The following is a 22,397-nucleotide window of genomic DNA, read 5'->3' on the forward strand; positions in this document are numbered from 1 at the left end:
CTCCTGTCCAGTTTCCAGTGTCCAATTTGTATACACTATTGTCTGAAAAGGGACCTTTTCTGACCCCTGACCTCACTGGACGGCCCGCCACTTTTCCAAATACAGCTCTCCCGCTTAGCGGAGAGTGTGGCAGTGTAGAGGGGCTCTCCCCGAACGCGTGCGTACCTCCGAAGTTCCGGCGCCAAGCACCGTCTCCTGTCCAGTGTCCAGTGTCCAATTTGTATACACTATTGTATACACTGGACGGCCCGCCACTTTGCCAAATACAGCTCTCCCGCTTAGCGGAGAGTGTGGCGGTGTAGAGGGGCTCTCCCCGAACGCGTGCGTACCTCCGAAGTTCCGGCGCCAAGCACCGTCTCCTGTCCAGTGTCCAATTTGTATACACTATTGTCTGAAAAGGGACCTTTTCTGACCCCTGACCTCACTGGACGGCCCGCCACTTTTCCAAATACAGCTCTCCCGCTTAGCGGAGAGTGTGGCAGTGTAGAGGGGCTCTCCCCGAACGCGTGCGTACCTCCGAAGTTCCGGCGCCAAGCACCGTCTCCTGTCCAGTGTCCAGTGTCCAATTTGTATACACTATTGTCTGAAAAGGGACCTTTTCTGACCCCTGACCTCACTGGACGGCCCGCCACTTTTCCAAATACAGCTCTCCCGCTTAGCGGAGAGTGTGGCGGTGTAGAGGGGCTCTCCCCGAACGCGTGCGTACCTCCGAAGTTCCGGTGCCAAGCACCGTCTCCTGTCCAGTGTCCAATTTGTATACACTATTGTCTGAAAAGGGACCTTTTCTGACCCCTGACCTCACTGGACGGCCCGCCACTTTTCCAAATACAGCTCTCCCGCTTAGCAGAGAGTGTGGCGGTGTAGAGGGGCTCTCCCCGAACGCGTGCGTACCTCCGAAGTTCCGGCGCCAAGCACCGTCTCCTGTCCAGTGTCCAGTGTCCAATTTGTATACACTATTGTCTGAAAAGGGACCTTTTCTGACCCCTGACCTCACTGGACGGCCCGCCACTTTTCCAAATACAGCTCTCCCGCTTAGCGGAGAGTGTGGCAGTGTAGAGGGGCTCTCCCCGAACGCGTGCGTACCTCCGAAGTTCCGGCGCCAAGCACCGTCTCCTGTCCAGTGTCCAGTGTCCAATTTGTATACACTATTGTATACACTGGACGGCCCGCCACTTTTCCAAATACAGCTCTCCCGCTTAGCGGAGAGTGTGGCGGTGTAGAGGGGCTCTCCCCGAACGCGTGCGTACCTCCGAAGTTCCGGCGCCAAGCACCGTCTCCTGTCCAGTGTCCAATTTGTATACACTATTGTCTGAAAAGGGACCTTTTCTGACCCCTGACCTCACTGGACGGCCCGCCACTTTTCCAAATACAGCTCTCCCGCTTAGCGGAGAGTGTGGCAGTGTAGAGGGGCTCTCCCCGAACGCGTGCGTACCTCCGAAGTTCCGGCGCCAAGCACCGTCTCCTGTCCAGTGTCCAGTGTCCAATTTGTATACACTATTGTATACACTGGACGGCCCGCCACTTTTCCAAATACAGCTCTCCCGCTTAGCGGAGAGTGTGGCGGTGTAGAGGGGCTCTCCCCGAACGCGTGCGTACCTCCGAAGTTCCGGCGCCAAGCACCGTCTCCTGTCCAGTGTCCAATTTGTATACACTATTGTCTGAAAAGGGACCTTTTCTGACCCCTGACCTCACTGGACGGCCCGCCACTTTTCCAAATACAGCTCTCCCGCTTAGCGGAGAGTGTGGCAGTGTAGAGGGGCTCTCCCCGAACGCGTGCGTACCTCCGAAGTTCCGGCGCCAAGCACCGTCTCCTGTCCAGTGTCCAGTGTCCAATTTGTATACACTATTGTCTGAAAAGGGACCTTTTCTGACCCCTGACCTCACTGGACGGCCCGCCACTTTTCCAAATACAGCTCTCCCGCTTAGCGGAGAGTGTGGTGGTGTAGAGGGGCTCTCCCCGAACGCGTGCGTACCTCCGAAGTTCCGGTGCCAAGCACCGTCTCCTGTCCAGTGTCCAATTTGTATACACTATTGTCTGAAAAGGGACCTTTTCTGACCCCTGACCTCACTGGACGGCCCGCCACTTTTCCAAATACAGCTCTCCCGCTTAGCAGAGAGTGTGGCGGTGTAGAGGGGCTCTCCCCGAACGCGTGCGTACCTCCGAAGTTCCGGCGCCAAGCACCGTCTCCTGTCCAGTGTCCAATTTGTATACACTATTGTCTGAAAAGGGACCTTTTCTGACCCCTGACCTCACTGGACGGCCCGCCACTTTTCCAAATACAGCTCTCCCGCTTAGCGGAGAGTGTGGCAGTGTAGAGGGGCTCTCCCCGAACGCGTGCGTACCTCCGAAGTTCCGGCGCCAAGCACCGTCTCCTGTCCAGTGTCCAGTGTCCAATTTGTATACACTATTGTATACACTGGACGGCCCGCCACTTTTCCAAATACAGCTCTCCCGCTTAGCGGAGAGTGTGGCGGTGTAGAGGGGCTCTCCCCGAACGCGTGCGTACCTCCGAAGTTCCGGCGCCAAGCACCGTCTCATGTCCAGTGTCCAATTTGTATACACTATTGTCTGAAAAGGGACCTTTTCTGACCTCTGACCTCACTGGACGGCCCGCCACTTTTCCAAATACAGCTCTCCCGCTTAGCGGAGAGTGTGGCAGTGTAGAGGGGCTCTCCCCGAACGCGTGCGTACCTCCGAAGTTCCGGCGCCAAGCACCGTCTCCTGTCCAGTGTCCAGTGTCCAATTTGTATACACTATTGTATACACTGGACGGCCCGCCACTTTGCCAAATACAGCTCTCCCGCTTAGCGGAGAGTGTGGCGGTGTAGAGGGGCTCTCCCCGAACGCGTGCGTACCTCCGAAGTTCCGGCGCCAAGCACCGTCTCCTGTCCAGTGTCCAATTTGTATACACTATTGTCTGAAAAGGGACCTTTTCTGACCCCTGACCTCACTGGACGGCCCGCCACTTTTCCAAATACAGCTCTCCCGCTTAGCGGAGAGTGTGGCAGTGTAGAGGGGCTCTCCCCGAACGCGTGCGTACCTCCGAAGTTCCGGCGCCAAGCACCGTCTCCTGTCCAGTGTCCAGTGTCCAATTTGTATACACTATTGTCTGAAAAGGGACCTTTTCTGACCCCTGACCTCACTGGACGGCCCGCCACTTTTCCAAATACAGCTCTCCCGCTTAGCGGAGAGTGTGGCGGTGTAGAGGGGCTCTCCCCGAACGCGTGCGTACCTCCGAAGTTCCGGTGCCAAGCACCGTCTCCTGTCCAGTGTCCAATTTGTATACACTATTGTCTGAAAAGGGACCTTTTCTGACCCCTGACCTCACTGGACGGCCCGCCACTTTTCCAAATACAGCTCTCCCGCTTAGCAGAGAGTGTGGCGGTGTAGAGGGGCTCTCCCCGAACGCGTGCGTACCTCCGAAGTTCCGGCGCCAAGCACCGTCTCCTGTCCAGTGTCCAGTGTCCAATTTGTATACACTATTGTCTGAAAAGGGACCTTTTCTGACCCCTGACCTCACTGGACGGCCCGCCACTTTTCCAAATACAGCTCTCCCGCTTAGCGGAGAGTGTGGCAGTGTAGAGGGGCTCTCCCCGAACGCGTGCGTACCTCCGAAGTTCCGGCGCCAAGCACCGTCTCCTGTCCAGTGTCCAGTGTCCAATTTGTATACACTATTGTATACACTGGACGGCCCGCCACTTTTCCAAATACAGCTCTCCCGCTTAGCGGAGAGTGTGGCGGTGTAGAGGGGCTCTCCCCGAACGCGTGCGTACCTCCGAAGTTCCGGCGCCAAGCACCGTCTCCTGTCCAGTGTCCAATTTGTATACACTATTGTCTGAAAAGGGACCTTTTCTGACCCCTGACCTCACTGGACGGCCCGCCACTTTTCCAAATACAGCTCTCCCGCTTAGCGGAGAGTGTGGCAGTGTAGAGGGGCTCTCCCCGAACGCGTGCGTACCTCCGAAGTTCCGGCGCCAAGCACCGTCTCCTGTCCAGTGTCCAGTGTCCAATTTGTATACACTATTGTATACACTGGACGGCCCGCCACTTTTCCAAATACAGCTCTCCCGCTTAGCGGAGAGTGTGGCGGTGTAGAGGGGCTCTCCCCGAACGCGTGCGTACCTCCGAAGTTCCGGCGCCAAGCACCGTCTCCTGTCCAGTGTCCAATTTGTATACACTATTGTCTGAAAAGGGACCTTTTCTGACCCCTGACCTCACTGGACGGCCCGCCACTTTTCCAAATACAGCTCTCCCGCTTAGCGGAGAGTGTGGCAGTGTAGAGGGGCTCTCCCCGAACGCGTGCGTACCTCCGAAGTTCCGGCGCCAAGCACCGTCTCCTGTCCAGTGTCCAGTGTCCAATTTGTATACACTATTGTCTGAAAAGGGACCTTTTCTGACCCCTGACCTCACTGGACGGCCCGTCACTTTTCCAAATACAGCTCTCCCGCTTAGCGGAGAGTGTGGCGGTGTAGAGGGGCTCTCCCCGAACGCGTGCGTACCTCCGAAGTTCCGGTGCCAAGCACCGTCTCCTGTCCAGTGTCCAATTTGTATACACTATTGTCTGAAAAGGGACCTTTTCTGACCCCTGACCTCACTGGACGGCCCGCCACTTTTCCAAATACAGCTCTCCCGCTTAGCGGAGAGTGTGGCGGTGTAGAGGGGCTCTCCCCGAACGCGTGCGTACTTCCGAAGTTCCGGCGCCAAGCACCGTCTCCTGTCCAGTGTCCAGTGTCCAATTTGTATACACTATTGTATACACTGGACGGCCCGCCACTTTTCCAAATACAGCTCTCCCGCTTAGCGGAGAGTGTGGCGGTGTAGAGGGGCTCTCCCCGAACGCGTGCGTACCTCCGAAGTTCCGGCGCCAAGCACCGTCTCCTGTCCAGTGTCCAGTGTCCAATTTGTATACACTATTGTCTGAAAAGGGACCTTTTCTGACCCCTGACCTCACTGGACGGCCCGCGACTTTTCCAAATACAGCTCTCCCGCTTAGCGGAGAGTGTGGCAGTGTAGAGGAACTCTCCCCGAACGCGTGCGTACCTCCGAAGTTCCGGCGCCAAGCACCGTCTCCTGTCCAGTGTCCAGTGTCCAATTTGTATACACTATTGTCTGAAAAGGGACCTTTTCTGACCCCTGACCTCACTGGACGGCCCGCCACTTTTCCAAATACAGCTCTCCCGCTTAGCGGAGAGTGTGGCAGTGTAGAGGGGCTCTCCCCGAACGCGTGCGTACTTCCGAAGTTCCGGCGCCAAGCACCGTCTCCTGTCCAGTGTCCAGTGTCCAATTTGTATACACTATTGTATACACTGGACGGCCCGCCACTTTTCGAAATACAGCTCTCCCGCTTAGCGGAGAGTGTGGCGGTGTAGAGGGGCTCTCCCCGAACGCGTGCGTACCTCCGAAGTTCCGGCGCCAAGCACCGTCTCCTGTCCAGTGTCCAGTGTCCAATTTGTATACACTATTGTCTGAAAAGGGACCTTTTCTGACCCCTGACCTCACTGGACGGCCCGCCACTTTTCCAAATACAGCTCTCCCGCTTAGCGGAGAGTGTGGCGGTGTAGAGGGGCTCTCCCCGAATGCGTGCGTACCTCCGAAGTTCCGGCGCCAAGCACCGTCTCCTGTCCAGTGTCCAATTTGTATACACTATTGTCTGAAAAGGGACCTTTTCTGACCCCTGACCTCACTGGACGGCCCGCCACTTTTCCAAATACAGCTCTCCCGCTTAGCGGAGAGTGTGGCGGTGTAGAGGGGCTCTCCCCGAACGCGTGCGTACCTCCGAAGTTCCGGCGCCAAGCACCGTCTCCTGTCCAGTGTCCAATTTGTATACACTATTGTCTGAAAAGGGACCTTTTCTGACCCCTGACCTCACTGGACGGCCCGCCACTTTTCGAAATACAGCTCTCCCGCTTAGCGGAGAGTGTGGCGGTGTAGAGGGGCTCTCCCCGAACGCGTGCGTACCTCCGAAGTTCCGGCGCCAAGCACCGTCTCCTGTCCAGTGTCCAGTGTCCAATTTGTATACACTATTGTATACACTGGACGGCCCGCCACTTTTCCAAATACAGCTCTCCCGCTTAGCGGAGAGTGTGGCGGTGTAGAGGGGCTCTCCCCGAACGCGTGCGTACCTCCGAAGTTCCGGCGCCAAGCACCGTCTCCTGTCCAGTGTCCAATTTGTATACACTATTGTCTGAAAAGGGACCTTTTCTGACCCCTGACCTCACTGGACGGCCCGCCACTTTTCCAAATACAGCTCTCCCGCTTAGCGGAGAGTGTGGCAGTGTAGAGGGGCTCTCCCCGAACGCGTGCGTACCTCCGAAGTTCCGGCGCCAAGCACCGTCTCCTGTCCAGTGTCCAGTGTCCAATTTGTATACACTATTGTATACACTGGACGGCCCGCCACTTTTCCAAATACAGCTCTCCCGCTTAGCGGAGAGTGTGGCGGTGTAGAGGGGCTCTCCCCGAACGCGTGCGTACCTCCGAAGTTCCGGCGCCAAGCACCGTCTCCTGTCCAGTGTCCAATTTGTATACACTATTGTCTGAAAAGGGACCTTTTCTGACCCCTGACCTCACTGGACGGCCCGCCACTTTTCCAAATACAGCTCTCCCGCTTAGCGGAGAGTGTGGCAGTGTAGAGGGGCTCTCCCCGAACGCGTGCGTACCTCCGAAGTTCCGGCGCCAAGCACCGTCTCCTGTCCAGTGTCCAGTGTCCAATTTGTATACACTATTGTCTGAAAAGGGACCTTTTCTGACCCCTGACCTCACTGGACGGCCCGCCACTTTTCCAAATACAGCTCTCCCGCTTAGCGGAGAGTGTGGCGGTGTAGAGGGGCTCTCCCCGAACGCGTGCGTACCTCCGAAGTTCCGGTGCCAAGCACCGTCTCCTGTCCAGTGTCCAATTTGTATACACTATTGTCTGAAAAGGGACCTTTTCTGACCCCTGACCTCACTGGACGGCCCGCCACTTTTCCAAATACAGCTCTCCCGCTTAGCAGAGAGTGTGGCGGTGTAGAGGGGCTCTCCCCGAACGCGTGCGTACCTCCGAAGTTCCGGCGCCAAGCACCGTCTCCTGTCCAGTGTCCAGTGTCCAATTTGTATACACTATTGTCTGAAAAGGGACCTTTTCTGACCCCTGACCTCACTGGACGGCCCGCCACTTTTCCAAATACAGCTCTCCCGCTTAGCGGAGAGTGTGGCAGTGTAGAGGGGCTCTCCCCGAACGCGTGCGTACCTCCGAAGTTCCGGCGCCAAGCACCGTCTCCTGTCCAGTGTCCAGTGTCCAATTTGTATACACTATTGTATACACTGGACGGCCCGCCACTTTTCCAAATACAGCTCTCCCGCTTAGCGGAGAGTGTGGCGGTGTAGAGGGGCTCTCCCCGAACGCGTGCGTACCTCCGAAGTTCCGGCGCCAAGCACCGTCTCCTGTCCAGTGTCCAATTTGTATACACTATTGTCTGAAAAGGGACCTTTTCTGACCCCTGACCTCACTGGACGGCCCGCCACTTTTCCAAATACAGCTCTCCCGCTTAGCGGAGAGTGTGGCGGTGTAGAGGGGCTCTCCCCGAACGCGTGCGTACCTCCGAAGTTCCGGTGCCAAGCACCGTCTCCTGTCCAGTGTCCAATTTGTATACACTATTGTCTGAAAAGGGACCTTTTCTGACCCCTGACCTCACTGGACGGCCCGCCACTTTTCCAAATACAGCTCTCCCGCTTAGCAGAGAGTGTGGCGGTGTAGAGGGGCTCTCCCCGAACGCGTGCGTACCTCCGAAGTTCCGGCGCCAAGCACCGTCTCCTGTCCAGTGTCCAGTGTCCAATTTGTATACACTATTGTCTGAAAAGGGACCTTTTCTGACCCCTGACCTCACTGGACGGCCCGCCACTTTTCCAAATACAGCTCTCCCGCTTAGCGGAGAGTGTGGCAGTGTAGAGGGGCTCTCCCCGAACGCGTGCGTACCTCCGAAGTTCCGGCGCCAAGCACCGTCTCCTGTCCAGTGTCCAGTGTCCAATTTGTATACACTATTGTCTGAAAAGGGACCTTTTCTGACCCCTGACCTCACTGGACGGCCCGCCACTTTTCCAAATACAGCTCTCCCGCTTAGCGGAGAGTGTGGCGGTGTAGAGGGGCTCTCCCCGAACGCGTGCGTACCTCCGAAGTTCCGGTGCCAAGCACCGTCTCCTGTCCAGTGTCCAATTTGTATACACTATTGTCTGAAAAGGGACCTTTTCTGACCCCTGACCTCACTGGACGGCCCGCGACTTTTCCAAATACAGCTCTCCCGCTTAGCGGAGAGTGTGGCAGTGTAGAGGAACTCTCCCCGAACGCGTGCGTACCTCCGAAGTTCCGGCGCCAAGCACCGTCTCCTGTCCAGTGTCCAGTGTCCAATTTGTATACACTATTGTCTGAAAAGGGACCTTTTCTGACCCCTGACCTCACTGGACGGCCCGCCACTTTTCCAAATACAGCTCTCCCGCTTAGCGGAGAGTGTGGCAGTGTAGAGGGGCTCTCCCCGAACGCGTGCGTACCTCCGAAGTTCCGGCGCCAAGCACCGTCTCCTGTCCAGTGTCCAATTTGTATACACTATTGTCTGAAAACAGACCTTTTCTGACCCCTGACCTCACTGGACGGCCCGCCACTTTTCCAAATACAGCTCTCCCGCTTAGCGGAGAGTGTGGCAGTGTAGAGGGGCTCTCCCCGAACGCGTGCGTACCTCCGAAGTTCCGGCGCCAAGCACCGTCTCCTGTCCAGTGTCCAGTGTCCAATTTGTATACACTATTGTCTGAAAAGGGACCTTTTCTGACCCCTGACCTCACTGGACGGCCCGCCACTTTTCCAAATACAGCTCTCCCGCTTAGCGGAGAGTGTGGCGGTGTAGAGGGGCTCTCCCCGAACGCGTGCGTACCTCCGAAGTTCCGGCGCCAAGCACCGTCTCCTGTCCAGTGTCCAATTTGTATACACTATTGTCTGAAAAGGGACCTTTTCTGACCCCTGACCTCACTGGACGGCCCGCCACTTTTCCAAATACAGCTCTCCCGCTTAGCGGAGAGTGTGGCGGTGTAGAGGGGCTCTCCCCGAACGCGTGCGTACTTCCGAAGTTCCGGCGCCAAGCACCGTCTCCTGTCCAGTGTCCAGTGTCCAATTTGTATACACTATTGTATACACTGGACGGCCCGCCACTTTTCCAGATACAGCTCTCCCGCTTAGCGGAGAGTGTGGCGGTGTAGAGGGGCTCTCCCCGAACGCGTGCGTACCTCCGAAGTTCCGGCGCCAAGCACCGTCTCCTGTCCAGTGTCCAGTGTCCAATTTGTATACACTATTGTCTGAAAAGGGACCTTTTCTGACCCCTGACCTCACTGGACGGCCCGCGACTTTTCCAAATACAGCTCTCCCGCTTAGCGGAGAGTGTGGCAGTGTAGAGGAACTCTCCCCGAACGCGTGCGTACCTCCGAAGTTCCGGCGCCAAGCACCGTCTCCTGTCCAGTGTCCAGTGTCCAATTTGTATACACTATTGTCTGAAAAGGGACCTTTTCTGACCCCTGACCTCACTGGACGGCCCGCCACTTTTCCAAATACAGCTCTCCCGCTTAGCGGAGAGTGTGGCAGTGTAGAGGGGCTCTCCCCGAACGCGTGCGTACTTCCGAAGTTCCGGCGCCAAGCACCGTCTCCTGTCTAGTGTCCAGTGTCCAATTTGTATACACTATTGTATACACTGGACGGCCCGCCACTTTTCGAAATACAGCTCTCCCGCTTAGCGGAGAGTGTGGCGGTGTAGAGGGGCTCTCCCCGAACGCGTGCGTACCTCCGAAGTTCCGGCGCCAAGCACCGTCTCCTGTCCAGTGTCCAGTGTCCAATTTGTATACACTATTGTCTGAAAAGGGACCTTTTCTGACCCCTGACCTCACTGGACGGCCCGCCACTTTTCCAAATACAGCTCTCCCGCTTAGCGGAGAGTGTGGCGGTGTAGAGGGGCTCTCCCCGAATGCGTGCGTACCTCCGAAGTTCCGGCGCCAAGCACCGTCTCCTGTCCAGTGTCCAATTTGTATACACTATTGTCTGAAAAGGGACCTTTTCTGACCCCTGACCTCACTGGACGGCCCGCCACTTTTCCAAATACAGCTCTCCCGCTTAGCGGAGAGTGTGGCGGTGTAGAGGGGCTCTCCCCGAACGCGTGCGTACCTCCGAAGTTCCGGCGCCAAGCACCGTCTCCTGTCCAGTGTCCAATTTGTATACACTATTGTCTGAAAAGGGACCTTTTCTGACCCCTGACCTCACTGGACGGCCCGCCACTTTTCGAAATACAGCTCTCCCGCTTAGCGGAGAGTGTGGCGGTGTAGAGGGGCTCTCCCCGAACGCGTGCGTACCTCCGAAGTTCCGGCGCCAAGCACCGTCTCCTGTCCAGTGTCCAGTGTCCAATTTGTATACACTATTGTCTGAAAAGGGACCTTTTCTGACCCCTGACCTCACTGGACGGCCCGCCACTTTTCCAAATACAGCTCTCCCGCTTAGCGGAGAGTGTGGCGGTGTAGAGGGGCTCTCCCCGAATGCGTGCGTACCTCCGAAGTTCCGGCACCAAGCATCGTCTCCTGTCCAGTGTCCAATTTGTATACACTATTGTCTGAAAAGGGACCTTTTCTGACCCCTGACCTCACTGGACGGCCCGCCACTTTTCCAAATACAGCTCTCCCGCTTAGCGGAGAGTGTGGCGGTGTAGAGGGGCTCTCCCCGAACGCGTGCGTACCTCCGAAGTTCCGGCGCCAAGCACCGTCTCCTGTCCAGTGTCCAATTTGTATACACTATTGTCTGAAAAGGGACCTTTTCTGACCCCTGACCTCACTGGACGGCCCGCCACTTTTCCAAATACAGCTCTCCCGCTTAGCGGAGAGTGTGGCAGTGTAGAGGGGCTCTCCCCGAACGCGTGCGTACCTCCGAAGTTCCGACGCCAAGCACCGTCTCCTGTCCAGTGTCCAGTGTCCAATTTGTATACACTATTGTCTGAAAAGGGACCTTTTCTGACCCCTGACCTCACTGGACGGCCCGCCACTTTTCCAAATACAGCTCTCCCGCTTAGCGGAGAGTGTGGCAGTGTAGAGGGGCTCTCCCCGAACGCGTGCGTACTTCCGAAGTTCCGGCGCCAAGCACCGTCTCCTGTCCAGTGTCCAGTGTCCAATTTGTATACACTATTGTATACACTGGACGGCCCGCCACTTTTCCAAATACAGCTCTCCCGCTTAGCGGAGAGTGTGGCAGTGTAGAGGGGCTCTCCCCGAACGCGTGCGTACCTCCGAAGTTCCGGCGCCAAGCACCGTCTCCTGTCCAGTGTCCAGTGTCCAATTTGTATACACTATTGTCTAAAAAGGGACCTTTTCTGACCCCTGACCTCACTGGACGGCCCGCCACTTTTCCAAATACAGCTCTCCCGCTTAGCGGAGAGTGTGGCGGTGTAGAGGGGCTCTCCCCGAACGCGTGCGTACCTCCGAAGTTCCGGCGCCAAGCACCGTCTCCTGTCCAGTGTCCAATTTGTATACACTATTGTCTGAAAAGGGACCTTTTCTGACCCCTGACCTCACTGGACGGCCCGCCACTTTTCCAAATACAGCTCTCCCGCTTAGCGGAGAGTGTGGCGGTGTAGAGGGGCTCTCCCCGAACGCGTGCGTACCTCCGAAGTTCCGGCGCCAAGCACCGTCTCCTGTCCAGTGTCCAGTGTCCAATTTGTATACACTATTGTCTGAAAACGGACCTTTTCTGACCCCTGACCTCACTGGACGGCCCGCCACTTTTCCAAATACAGCTCTCCCGCTTAGCGGAGAGTGTGGCAGTGTAGAGGGGCTCTCCCCGAACGCGTGCGTACCTCCGAAGTTCCGGCGCCAAGCACCGTCTCCTGTCCAGTGTCCAGTGTCCAATTTGTATACACTATTGTCTGAAAAGGGACCTTTTCTGACCCCTGACCTCACTGGACGGCCCGCCACTTTTCCAAATACAGCTCTCCCGCTTAGCGGAGAGTGTGGCAGTGTAGAGGGGCTCTCCCCGAACGCGTGCGTACTTCCGAAGTTCCGGCGCCAAGCACCGTCTCCTGTCCAGTGTCCAGTGTCCAATTTGTATACACTATTGTATACACTGGACGGCCCGCCACTTTTCCAAATACAGCTCTCCCGCTTAGCGGAGAGTGTGGCAGTGTAGAGGGGCTCTCCCCGAACGCGTGCGTACCTCCGAAGTTCCGGCGCCAACACCGTCTCCTGTCCAGTGTCCAGTGTCCAATTTGTATACACTATTGTCTGAAAAGGGACCTTTTCTGACCCCTGACCTCACTGGACGGCCCGCCACTTTTCCAAATACAGCTCTCCCGCTTAGCGGAGAGTGTGGCAGTGTAGAGGGGCTCTCCCCGAACGCGTGCGTACTTCCGAAGTTCCGGCGCCAAGCACCGTCTCCTGTCCAGTGTCCAGTGTCCAATTTGTATACACTATTGTATACACTGGACGGCCCGCCACTTTTCCAAATACAGCTCTCCCGCTTAGCGGAGAGTGTGGCAGTGTAGAGGGGCTCTCCCCGAACGCGTGCGTACCTCCGAAGTTCCGGCGCCAAGCACCGTCTCCTGTCCAGTGTCCAGTGTCCAATTTGTATACACTATTGTCTGAAAAGGGACCTTTTCTGACCCCTGACCTCACTGGACGGCCCGCCACTTTTCCAAATACAGCTCTCCCGCTTAGCGGAGAGTGTGGCGGTGTAGAGGGGCTCTCCCCGAACGCGTGCGTACCTCCGAAGTTCCGGCGCCAAGCACCGTCTCCTGTCCAGTGTCCAATTTGTATACACTATTGTCTGAAAAGGGACCTTTTCTGACCCCTGACCTCACTGGACGGCCCGCCACTTTTCCAAATACAGCTCTCCCGCTTAGCGGAGAGTGTGGCGGTGTAGAGGGGCTCTCCCCGAACGCGTGCGTACCTCCGAAGTTCCGGCGCCAAGCACCGTCTCCTGTCCAGTGTCCAGTGTCCAATTTGTATACACTATTGTCTGAAAACGGACCTTTTCTGACCCCTGACCTCACTGGACGGCCCGCCACTTTTCCAAATACAGCTCTCCCGCTTAGCGGAGAGTGTGGCAGTGTAGAGGGGCTCTCCCCGAACGCGTGCGTACCTCCGAAGTTCCGGCGCCAAGCACCGTCTCCTGTCCAGTGTCCAATTTGTATACACTATTGTCTGAAAAGGGACCTTTTCTGACCCTTGACCTCACTGGACGGCCCGCCACTTTTCCAAATACAGCTCTCCCGCTTAGCGGAGAGTGTGGTGGTGTAGAGGGGCTCTCCCCGAACGCGTGCGTACCTCCGAAGTTCCGGCGCCAAGCACCGTCTCCTGTCCAGTGTCCAATTTGTATACACTATTGTCTGAAAAGGGACCTTTTCTGACCTCTGACCTCACTGGACGGCCCGCCACTTTTCGAAATACAGCTCTCCCGCTTAGCGGAGAGTGTGGCGGTGTAGAGGGGCTCTCCCCGAACGCGTGCGTACCTCCGAAGTTCCGGCGCCAAGCACCGTCTCCTGTCCAGTGTCCAATTTGTATACACTATTGTCTGAAAAGGGACCTTTTCTGACCCCTGACCTCACTGGACGGTCCGCCACTTTTCCAAATACAGCTCTCCCGCTTAGCGGAGAGTGTGGCAGTGTAGAGGGGCTCTCCCCGAACGCGTGCGTACCTCCGAAGTTCCGGCGCCAAGCACCGTCTCCTGTCCAGTGTCCAGTGTCCAATTTGTATACACTATTGTCTGAAAAGGGACCTTTTCTGACCCCTGACCTCACTGGACGGCCCGCCACTTTTCCAAATACAGCTCTGCCGCTTAGCGGAGAGTGTGGCGGTGTAGAGGGGCTCTCCCCGAACGCGTGCGTACCTCCGAAGTTCCGGTGCCAAGCACCGTCTCCTGTCCAGTGTCCAATTTGTATACACTATTGTCTGAAAAGGGACCTTTTCTGACCCCTGACCTCACTGGACGGCCCGCCACTTTTCCAAATACAGCTCTCCCGCTTAGCGGAGAGTGTGGCGGTGTAGAGGGGCTCTCCCCGAACGCGTGCGTACCTCCGAAGTTCCGGCGCCAAGCACCGTCTCCTGTCCAATGTCCAGTGTCCAATTTGTATACACTATTGTCTGAAAAGGGACCTTTTCTGACCCCTGACCTCACTGGACGGCCCGCCACTTTTCCAAATACAGCTCTCCCGCTTAGCGGAGAGTGTGGCAGTGTAGAGGGGCTCTCCCCGAACGCGTGCGTACCTCCGAAGTTCCGGCGCCAAGCACCGTCTCCTGTCCAGTGTCCAGTGTCCAATTTGTATACACTATTGTCTGAAAAGGGACCTTTTCTGACCCCTGACCTCACTGGACGGCCCGCCACTTTTCCAAATACAGCTCTCCCGCTTAGCGGAGAGTGTGGCGGTGTAGAGGGGCTCTCCCCGAACGCGTGCGTACCTCCGAAGTTCCGGCGCCAAGCACCGTCTCCTGTCCAGTGTCCAATTTGTATACACTATTGTCTGAAAAGGGACCTTTTCTGACCCCTGACCTCACTGGACGGCCCGCCACTTTTCCAAATACAGCTCTCCCGCTTAGCGGAGAGTGTGGCGGTGTAGAGGGGCTCTCCCCGAACGCGTGCGTACCTCCGAAGTTCCGGCGCCAAGCACCGTCTCCTGTCCAGTGTCCAGTGTCCAATTTGTATACACTATTGTCTGAAAACGGACCTTTTCTGACCCCTGACCTCACTGGACGGCCCGCCACTTTTCCAAATACAGCTCTCCCGCTTAGCGGAGAGTGTGGCAGTGTAGAGGGGCTCTCCCCGAACGCGTGCGTACCTCCGAAGTTCCGGCGCCAAGCACCGTCTCCTGTCCAGTGTCCAATTTGTATACACTATTGTCTGAAAAGGGACCTTTTCTGACCCTTGACCTCACTGGACGGCCCGCCACTTTTCCAAATACAGCTCTCCCGCTTAGCGGAGAGTGTGGTGGTGTAGAGGGGCTCTCCCCGAACGCGTGCGTACCTCCGAAGTTCCGGCGCCAAGCACCGTCTCCTGTCCAGTGTCCAATTTGTATACACTATTGTCTGAAAAGGGACCTTTTCTGACCTCTGACCTCACTGGACGGCCCGCCACTTTTCGAAATACAGCTCTCCCGCTTAGCGGAGAGTGTGGCGGTGTAGAGGGGCTCTCCCCGAACGCGTGCGTACCTCCGAAGTTCCGGCGCCAAGCACCGTCTCCTGTCCAGTGTCCAATTTGTATACACTATTGTCTGAAAAGGGACCTTTTCTGACCCCTGACCTCACTGGACGGTCCGCCACTTTTCCAAATACAGCTCTCCCGCTTAGCGGAGAGTGTGGCAGTGTAGAGGGGCTCTCCCCGAACGCGTGCGTACCTCCGAAGTTCCGGCGCCAAGCACCGTCTCCTGTCCAGTGTCCAGTGTCCAATTTGTATACACTATTGTCTGAAAAGGGACCTTTTCTGACCCCTGACCTCACTGGACGGCCCGCCACTTTTCCAAATACAGCTCTGCCGCTTAGCGGAGAGTGTGGCGGTGTAGAGGGGCTCTCCCCGAACGCGTGCGTACCTCCGAAGTTCCGGTGCCAAGCACCGTCTCCTGTCCAGTGTCCAATTTGTATACACTATTGTCTGAAAAGGGACCTTTTCTGACCCCTGACCTCACTGGACGGCCCGCCACTTTTCCAAATACAGCTCTCCCGCTTAGCGGAGAGTGTGGCGGTGTAGAGGGGCTCTCCCCGAACGCGTGCGTACCTCCGAAGTTCCGGCGCCAAGCACCGTCTCCTGTCCAGTGTTCAGTGTCCAATTTGTATACACTATTGTCTGAAAAGGGACCTTTTCTGACCCCTGACCTCACTGGACGGCCCGCCACTTTTCCAAATACAGCTCTCCCGCTTAGCGGAGAGTGTGGCAGTGTAGAGGGGCTCTCCCCGAACGCGTGCGTACCTCCGAAGTTCCGGCGCCAAGCACCGTCTCCTGTCCAGTGTCCAGTGTCCAATTTGTATACACTATTGTCTGAAAAGGGACCTTTTCTGACCCCTGACCTCACTGGACGGCCCGCCACTTTTCCAAATACAGCTCTCCCGCTTAGCGGAGAGTGTGGCGGTGTAGAGGGGCTCTCCCCGAACGCGTGCGTACCTCCGAAGTTCCGGCGCCAAGCACCGTCTCCTGTCCAGTGTCCAATTTGTATACACTATTGTCTGAAAAGGGACCTTTTCTGACCCCTGACCTCACTGGACGGCCCGCCACTTTTCCAAATACAGCTCTCCCGCTTAGCGGAGAGTGTGGCGGTGTAGAGGGGCTCTCCCCGAACGCGTGCGTACCTCCGAAGTTCCGGCGCCAAGCACCGTCTCCTGTCCAGTGTCCAGTGTCCAATTTGTATACACTATTGTCTGAAAACGGACCTTTTCTGACCCCTGACCTCACTGGACGGCCCGCCACTTTTCCAAATACAGCTCTCCCGCTTAGCGGAGAGTGTGGCAGTGTAGAGGGGCTCTCCCCGAACGCGTGCGTACCTCCGAAGTTCCGTCGCCAAGCACCGTCTCCTGTCCAGTGTCCAATTTGTATACACTATTGTCTGAAAAGGGACCTTTTCTGACCCTTGACCTCACTGGACGGCCCGCCACTTTTCCAAATACAGCTCTCCCGCTTAGCGGAGAGTGTGGTGGTGTAGAGGGGCTCTCCCCGAACGCGTGCGTACCTCCGAAGTTCCGGCGCCAAGCACCGTCTCCTGTCCAGTGTCCAATTTGTATACACTATTGTCTGAAAAGGGACCTTTTCTGACCTCTGACCTCACTGGACGGCCCGCCACTTTTCGAAATACAGCTCTCCCGCTTAGCGGAGAGTGTGGCGGTGTAGAGGGGCTCTCCCCGAACGCGTGCGTACCTCCGAAGTTCCGGCGCCAAGCACCGTCTCCTGTCCAGTGTCCAATTTGTATACACTATTGTCTGAAAAGGGACCTTTTCTGACCCCTGACCTCACTGGACGGTCCGCCACTTTTCCAAATACAGCTCTCCCGCTTAGCGGAGAGTGTGGCAGTGTAGAGGGGCTCTCCCCGAACGCGTGCGTACCTCCGAAGTTCCGGCGCCAAGCACCGTCTCCTGTCCAGTGTCCAGTGTCCAATTTGTATACACTATTGTCTGAAAAGGGACCTTTTCTGACCCCTGACCTCACTGGACGGCCCGCCACTTTTCCAAATACAGCTCTGCCGCTTAGCGGAGAGTGTGGCGGTGTAGAGGGGCTCTCCCCGAACGCGTGCGTACCTCCGAAGTTCCGGTGCCAAGCACCGTCTCCTGTCCAGTGTCCAATTTGTATACACTATTGTCTGAAAAGGGACCTTTTCTGACCCCTGACCTCACTGGACGGCCCGCCACTTTTCCAAATACAGCTCTCCCGCTTAGCGGAGAGTGTGGCGGTGTAGAGGGGCTCTCCCCGAACGCGTGCGTACCTCCGAAGTTCCGGCGCCAAGCACCGTCTCCTGTCCAGTGTCCAGTGTCCAATTTGTATACACTATTGTCTGAAAAGGGACCTTTTCTGACCCCTGACCTCACTGGACGGCCCGCCACTTTTCCAAATACAGCTCTCCCGCTTAGCGGAGAGTGTGGCAGTGTAGAGGGGCTCTCCCCGAACGCGTGCGTACCTCCGAAGTTCCGGCGCCAAGCACCGTCTCCTGTCCAGTGTCCAGTGTCCAATTTGTATACACTATTGTCTGAAAAGGGACCTTTTCTGACCCCTGACCTCACTGGACGGCCCGCCACTTTTCCAAATACAGCTCTCCCGCTTAGCGGAGAGTGTGGCGGTGTAGAGGGGCTCTCCCCGAACGCGTGCGTACCTCCGAAGTTCCGGCGCCAAGCACCGTCTCCTGTCCAGTGTCCAATTTGTATACACTATTGTCTGAAAACAGACCTTTTCTGACCCCTGACCTCACTGGACGGCCCGCCACTTTTCCAAATACAGCTCTCCCGCTTAGCGGAGAGTGTGGCAGTGTAGAGGGGCTCTCCCCGAACGCGTGCGTACCTCCGAAGTTCCGGCGCCAAGCACCGTCTCCTGTCCAGTGTCCAGTGTCCAATTTGTATACACTATTGTCTGAAAAGGGACCTTTTCTGACCCCTGACCTCACTGGACGGCCCGCCACTTTTCCAAATACAGCTCTCCCGCTTAGCGGAGAGTGTGGCGGTGTAGAGGGGCTCTCCCCGAACGCGTGCGTACCTCCGAAGTTCCGGCGCCAAGCACCGTCTCCTGTCCAGTGTCCAATTTGTATACACTATTGTCTGAAAAGGGACCTTTTCTGACCCCTGACCTCACTGGACGGCCCGCCACTTTTCCAAATACAGCTCTCCCGCTTAGCGGAGAGTGTGGCGGTGTAGAGGGGCTCTCTCCGAACGCGTGCGTACTTCCGAAGTTCCGGCGCCAAGCACCGTCTCCTGTCCAGTGTCCAGTGTCCAATTTGTATACACTATTGTATACACTGGACGGCCCGCCACTTTTCCAAATACAGCTCTCCCGCTTAGCGGAGAGTGTGGCGGTGTAGAGGGGCTCTCCCCGAACGCGTGCGTACCTCCGAAGTTCCGGCGCCAAGCACCGTCTCCTGTCCAGTGTCCAGTGTCCAATTTGTATACACTATTGTCTGAAAAGGGACCTTTTCTGACCCCTGACCTCACTGGACGGCCCGCCACTTTTCCAAATACAGCTCTCCCGCTTAGCGGAGAGTGTGGCAGTGTAGAGGAACTCTCCCCGAACGCGTGCGTACCTCCGAAGTTCCGGCGCCAAGCACCGTCTCCTGTCCAGTGTCCAGTGTCCAATTTGTATACACTATTGTCTGAAAACGGACCTTTTCTGACCCCTGACCTCACTGGACGGCCCGCCACTTTTCCAAATACAGCTCTCCCGCTTAGCGGAGAGTGTGGCAGTGTAGAGGGGCTCTCCCCGAACGCGTGCGTACCTCCGAAGTTCCGGCGCCAAGCACCGTCTCCTGTCCAGTGTCCAGTGTCCAATTTGTATACACTATTGTCTGAAAAGGGACCTTTTCTGACCCCTGACCTCACTGGACGGCCCGCCACTTTTCCAAATACAGCTCTCCCGCTTAGCGGAGAGTGTGGCAGTGTAGAGGGGCTCTCCCCGAACGCGTGCGTACTTCCGAAGTTCCGGCGCCAAGCACCGTCTCCTGTCCAGTGTCCAGTGTCCAATTTGTATACACTATTGTATACACTGGACGGCCCGCCACTTTTCCAAATACAGCTCTCCCGCTTAGCGGAGAGTGTGGCGGTGTAGAGGGGCTCTCCCCGAACGCGTGCGTACCTCCGAAGTTCCGGCGCCAAGCACCGTCTCCTGTCCAGTGTCCAGTGTCCAATTTGTATACACTATTGTCTGAAAAGGGACCTTTTCTGACCCCTGACCTCACTGGACGGCCCGCCACTTTTCCAAATACAGCTCTCCCGCTTAGCGGAGAGTGTGGCGGTGTAGAGGGGCTCTCCCCGAATGCGTGCGTACCTCCGAAGTTCCGGCGCCAAGCACCGTCTCCTGTCCAGTGTCCAATTTGTATACACTATTGTCTGAAAAGGGACCTTTTCTGACCCCTGACCTCACTGGACGGCCCGCCACTTTTCCAAATACAGCTCTCCCGCTTAGCGGAGAGTGTGGCGGTGTAGAGGGGCTCTCCCCGAACGCGTGCGTACCTCCGAAGTTCCGGCGCCAAGCACCGTCTCCTGTCCAGTGTCCAATTTGTATACACTATTGTCTGAAAAGGGACCTTTTCTGACCCCTGACCTCACTGGACGGCCCGCCACTTTTCGAAATACAGCTCTCCCGCTTAGCGGAGAGTGTGGCGGTGTAGAGGGGCTCTCCCCGAACGCGTGCGTACCTCCGAAGTTCCGGCGCCAAGCACCGTCTCCAGTCCAGTGTCCAGTGTCCAATTTGTATACACTATTGTCTGAAAACGGACCTTTTCTGACCCCTGACCTCACTGGACGGCCCGCCACTTTTCCAAATACAGCTCTCCCGCTTAGCGGAGAGTGTGGCAGTGTAGAGGGGCTCTCCCCGAACGCGTGCGTACCTCCGAAGTTCCGGCGCCAAGCACCGTCTCCTGTCCAGTGTCCAGTGTCCAATTTGTATACACTATTGTCTGAAAAGGGACCTTTTCTGACCCCTGACCTCACTGGACGGCCCGCCACTTTTCCAAATACAGCTCTCCCGCTTAGCGGAGAGTGTGGCAGTGTAGAGGGGCTCTCCCCGAACGCGTGCGTACTTCCGAAGTTCCGGCGCCAAGCACCGTCTCCTATCCAGTGTCCAGTGTCCAATTTGTATACACTATTGTATACACTGGACGGCCCGCCACTTTTCCAAATACAGCTCTCCCGCTTAGCGGAGAGTGTGGCGGTGTAGAGGGACTCTCCCCGAACGCGTGCGTACCTCCGAAGTTCCGGCGCCAAGCACCGTCTCCTGTCCAGTGTCCAATTTGTATACACTATTGTCTGAAAAGGGACCTTTTCTGACCCCTGACCTCACTGGACGGCCCGCCACTTTTCCAAATACAGCTCTCCCGCTTAGCGGAGAGTGTGGCAGTGTAGAGGGGCTCTCCCCGAACGCGTGCGTACCTCCGAAGTTCCGGTGCCAAGCACCGTCTCCTGTCCAGTGTCCAATTTGTATACACTATTGTCTGAAAAGGGACCTTTTCTGACCCCTGACCTCACTGGACGGCCCGCCACTTTTCCAAATACAGCTCTCCCGCTTAGCGGAGAGTGTGGCGGTGTAGAGGGGCTCTCCCCGAACGCGTGCGTACCTCCGAAGTTCCGGCGCCAAGCACCGTCTCCTGTCCAGTGTCCAGTGTCCAATTTGTATACACTATTGTCTGAAAAGGGACCTTTTCTGACCCCTGACCTCACTGGACGGCCCGCCACTTTTCCAAATAAAGCTCTCCCGCTTAGCGGAGAGTGTGGCAGTGTAGAGGGGCTCTCCCCGAACGCGTGCGTACCTCCGAAGTTCCGGCGCCAAGCACCGTCTCCTGTCCAGTGTCCAGTGTCCAATTTGTATACACTATTGTCTGAAAAGGGACCTTTTCTGACCCCTGACCTCACTGGACGGCCCGCCACTTTTCCAAATACAGCTCTCCCGCTTAGCGGAGAGTGTGGCGGTGTAGAGGGGCTCTCCCCGAACGCGTGCGTACCTCCGAAGTTCCGGCGCCAAGCACCGTCTCCTGTCCAGTGTCCAATTTGTATACACTATTGTCTGAAAACAGACCTTTTCTGACCCCTGACCTCACTGGACGGCCCGCCACTTTTCCAAATACAGCTCTCCCGCTTAGCGGAGAGTGTGGCAGTGTAGAGGGGCTCTCCCCGAACGCGTGCGTACCTCCGAAGTTCCGGCGCCAAGCACCGTCTCCTGTCCAGTGTCCAGTGTCCAATTTGTATACACTATTGTCTGAAAAGGGACCTTTTCTGACCCCTGACCTCACTGGACGGCCCGCCACTTTTCCAAATACAGCTCTCCCGCTTAGCGGAGAGTGTGGCGGTGTAGAGGGGCTCTCCCCGAACGCGTGCGTACCTCCGAAGTTCCGGCGCCAAGCACCGTCTCCTGTCCAGTGTCCAATTTGTATACACTATTGTCTGAAAAGGGACCTTTTCTGACCCCTGACCTCACTGGACGGCCCGCCACTTTTCCAAATACAGCTCTCCCGCTTAGCGGAGAGTGTGGCGGTGTAGAGGGGCTCTCCCCGAACGCGTGCGTACTTCCGAAGTTCCGGCGCCAAGCACCGTCTCCTGTCCAGTGTCCAGTGTCCAATTTGTATACACTATTGTATACACTGGACGGCCCGCCACTTTTCCAAATACAGCTCTCCCGCTTAGCGGAGAGTGTGGCGGTGTAGAGGGGCTCTCCCCGAACGCGTGCGTACCTCCGAAGTTCCGGCGCCAAGCACCGTCTCCTGTCCAGTGTCCAGTGTCCAATTTGTATACACTATTGTCTGAAAAGGGACCTTTTCTGACCCCTGACCTCACTGGACGGCCCGCCACTTTTCCAAATACAGCTCTCCCGCTTAGCGGAGAGTGTGGCAGTGTAGAGGGGCTCTCCCCGAACGCGTGCGTACCTCCGAAGTTCCGGCGCCAAGCACCGTCTCCTGTCCAGTGTCCAGTGTCCAATTTGTATACACTATTGTCTGAAAAGGGACCTTTTCTGACCCCTGACCTCACTGGACGGCCCGCCACTTTTCCAAATACAGCTCTCCCGCTTAGCGGAGAGTGTGGCGGTGTAGAGGGGCTCTCCCCGAACGCGTGCGTACCTCCGAAGTTCCGGCGCCAAGCACCGTCTCCTGTCCAGTGTCCAATTTGTATACACTATTGTCTGAAAACAGACCTTTTCTGACCCCTGACCTCACTGGACGGCCCGCCACTTTTCCAAATACAGCTCTCC

Source organism: Gymnoscopelus braueri, assembly GCF_963280865.1.
Source record: "Gymnoscopelus braueri genome assembly, chromosome: 10".
In the NCBI taxonomy this organism is placed as follows: Eukaryota; Metazoa; Chordata; class Actinopteri; order Myctophiformes; family Myctophidae; genus Gymnoscopelus; species Gymnoscopelus braueri.